The sequence below is a fragment of the Hylaeus volcanicus genome, chromosome 9 (assembly GCF_026283585.1).
Source record: "Hylaeus volcanicus isolate JK05 chromosome 9, UHH_iyHylVolc1.0_haploid, whole genome shotgun sequence".
NCBI lineage: Eukaryota > Metazoa > Arthropoda > Insecta > Hymenoptera > Colletidae > Hylaeus > Hylaeus volcanicus.
This window is the reverse complement of record NC_071984.1, coordinates 1161667-1165262: the sequence shown is the minus strand read 5'-3', so window position 1 is coordinate 1165262 and position 3596 is coordinate 1161667. Positions and strand designations below refer to the sequence as shown.

General features: G+C 35.2%; 1 protein-coding gene and 1 long non-coding RNA gene across 10 annotated transcripts in view; one reads left to right on the top strand and one right to left on the bottom strand.

Moving 5' to 3' along the window:
* Positions 1-3544, bottom strand: part of LOC128882028 (uncharacterized) — a 17192-nt gene extending 13648 nt beyond the window's left edge. The window contains exon 1 of the long non-coding RNA XR_008458264.1: positions 3348-3544. This is a non-coding gene — a long non-coding RNA (uncharacterized LOC128882028). The remainder of the gene's footprint in view (positions 1-3347) is intronic.
* LOC128882025 (cytospin-A-like) overlaps positions 1-3596 on the top strand; it is a 49424-nt gene that overhangs the window by 20518 nt on the left and 25310 nt on the right. The gene's annotated exons all lie outside the window — the stretch shown is intronic.

Here is a 3596-nt window from a genome sequence, read left to right as displayed (position 1 = left end):
GGCTTCCTTAAGGAGATATTAACATAAAACTCCGGACCAATCAGAGCACGAGTGTGCCCGCGGAGGGCGGTCGCCTAGCGCGTAGCCTACGCCTACCGCGGCCTACTCGCGCTCTGATTGGTCCGGAGTTTTATGTTAATATCTCCTTAAGGAAGCCTCGGACAACATTTTCGCTAAGGAAAAAGTTGTTTCAAATCACCTCCCGAATCACCTCATTCAATAACCTCCAACATTTTTGGGACACCCTGTATAATACAAGTAACGCGACAATTTCAGGTTTAATTGCTTAGATTCTTTTTCATTCAAGTTAATATTCAATATTTAATGAGTATCGAATATTTGTAAATAAATATTTACAATATGCAATAAATGTATACATAATATCTAATAAATTACATAATATTACATAGTATTACATAACGTGTAATAAATATTTATCATGGATGTATAATAGATATATATGGGACATTCCACAAAATTCCACCAAATAGTACGGTTTAAAAATTATTTGTTTTTATTTTCTTAATTTTTTCCCATGGCCGAGAGATTCGATGGCAACGGGATATTTCGTCGCCTCCTCGCAATCCACCGTCCAAACGTTCAGTTCATATATTTAGAACGCGTTCTGATTTTTTTGTACACGCCGTTTTTCAACGCTGTCTCGCGCCCACGGATATATTCTGGATGACGAGGACAACGTCGAGTGTCTTGGCACCGGATTATGCTGTTTATTTTCAAAGTAAATCGAGCTTCTTTCAATTTTAAATTTAGATATTTGAAGGAGAGAAGAGTAGTTTTCTGGATGAAATAATTGGTTTTTGGTGGTTTGTAGTTGTTTGTCGTTTCAAGATTGCCTGAGTTTGGCACTGTATGCCAACGATAGAGAATCCCAAGAGTCCCAAGTCATCGTAGATGTTAACTGCAGTGTTTTAGTGGTGGAAAATTGGTATCACAACCTTAGGTTTCATATTTCTCCCTTGCAATCTATTTATTTTGAAACTGTATCATCTTTCCTTTCAATAATTCTCAAAGATGAGATATTCAACAGAATAATATTTTTATTTTTGTATAGATGTTTCCAGTTGATTGTATTGAAATACTTTCAAGATTGCCAGAGTTTGGCACTGTATGCCAACGATAGAGAATCCCAAGAGTCCCAAGTCATCGTAGATGTTAACTGCAGTGTTTTAGTGGTGGAAAGGTGGTATCGCAAACCTAGGTTTCATATTTCTCCCTGCAATCTATTTATTTTGAAACTGTATCATCTTTCCTATCAATAATTCTCAAGAATGAGGTATTCGAAAGAGTAATATTTGTCTTTTAAATCAAACAATTCATTTTTGTTGCTTTCTATTTGTTTTTTGTAGATGTTTCCAGTTGATTGTATTGAAATACTTTCAAGATTGCCAGAGTTTGGCACTGTATGCCAACGATAGAGAATCCCAAGAGTCCTAAGCCATCCTAGATGTTAACTGCTGTGTTTTAGTGGTGGAAAGTTGGTATCTCGACTCCTAGGTTTCATATTTCTCCCTGCAATCTATTTACTTTGAAACTGAATCATCTTTCCTTTCAAAAATGTTCAAGAATGAGATATTCCAAAAAGTAATATTTTTCTATTAAATCAAACAATTGATCTTTGTTGCTCTCTAATTCTTTTTCTTTTGTGTAGATGTTTCCAGTTGATCGTATTGAAATACTTTCAAGATTGCCAGAGTTTGAAAGACTCGTATTTCTGCTAAAGCATGCTAAAGTCGTTGTAAAAATCGCAACGGTGCATACCAGTTCCATGAAGTGGATATAGTTATCAGAAAACTGCGGATCTTTATGCAAAATAAAATCTTTGTAAGCGCACCTACAAAAACTGAACCTAAATAGGAATTTATTTTACTCTGAAAGTATTATAATATGAACTTTACTTTCAATATTTTTTTATATTATTGGCTGCTGTGTCCATTCTATAATTTCTTGCACGTTCAGATTTTCTATAAATGCATAAAAATCCGCAGTCTATATAGTTGTCAGGAATCTGGAAACTCCAAGCTTTCCAGACTGTTCGTTGCAGTCTTTTAATAAACGAGAGACTAGTATTACTAATATTTTTAGTAGTATTTAGGTGTTTAACGGTAGCTTATGATATTTATGCTGCTTATTTTGAAATTAAATCGAGTTTCTTTGATTTTAGATTAATATATTTAATTTATGGTTATTAATTTAAGTATATATATTGAATTTAAAACGTGGTATTTTTAAGTTAGACCCAGGTTTTGTATTCCTTCGTATAATTTATTTACATTGGGACTAAATTAAGTTTCCTTCGTTTTAATTGTAATATTTCATTGTCTGCGGTTTAATAGACTACTCAATTTTTTTCTGTCGATGAAAAATTGCATTTTGTATCGTAGAATTGATATTGTCTACAACACGGGCCCCTTGAAGATATATCGCGTTCCTGATTCCACGATTGGCCACGTGACACGTACACAGAATTGATAGCGTTGCGAAGATAGGCCCATTATGGTCGAACGAACTCAGCTTTACGAGCCTGTTAGCTTTATGACACACGTTTCGCGCCGATCAGGTGTATCACTCGAACGTTTGCGCTTTGTTCACGTTATTTCCTCGCATCGTTTCGCGTTACGATCGTCGAAATCGACGGACTCTCATTTTTAAAAAATTGGGGTTTCACTTTGGAGAAAAACTTTGTATACGTTTTCTGTAGGTTTGCGTGAAATGTACAAGGAAAAAAAGATTCAATCTGAAATGTTCATTATTAAAAGAGTTGTGAATTTTAGAAAATTAGGAGGCACCTACTGAATTCTTGAAAAAATCAATTTTCCTATTTTTAAAAAATTGTGTGTTCACTTTAGGGAAAAACTTTTTACATGTTTTCTGTAGGGTTCCATGAGATGTACAGGGGAAAAAAGTTTCAATCCAAAATGTTCATTATTAAGATAGGTAGAAGCTCTGAAGTGGCTAATCCATGTGAATTCTTTAACAAAGGTGTACTCCCATTTTTAATAATTTTGATTTTCACTTTAGAGACAAACTTTCTAAATATTTTTTGTAGGGTTTTATGAGATCTATAACGAAACAAAGTTTCAAACCAAAATGTTCATTATTAATCAACCCACAAATTTTTCAAGATTAGCCAGAATAATAAAACATTCAACTAATAAACGAAATAGATATCGTGCAGTACTAATATCGTCAAAATACTAAATATTTCTAAATTTGATTACACATTCAACCCCTGTAAAGTGTTAACGCTTTAACAAAGGTCAAGGATTGCCCCACTAAATACCATAAGGCTCAGGTAGAAGCAGAAGTTCGGACCACCGGGTACATACCATATGTCGACCGTATGAGAAAACTGGTCGACGGTGAGACGTCTGCAGATTCCGTGGCCTCCTTAAGCAGCTTCTGCTTTCCTTCCTCTCCCCCGATACTCGCCTAACCATCCTTCGCGAAGTATGTTGTATATGTATTCGTACTCGTTCCCAGAGAGTTGACGCAAGCTGTCTTAAGTCCCACCAACTCTCCGCAATTATTTCTCTCTCTCTCTCTCTCTCTCTCTCTCTCTCTCTCTCTCTCTCTCT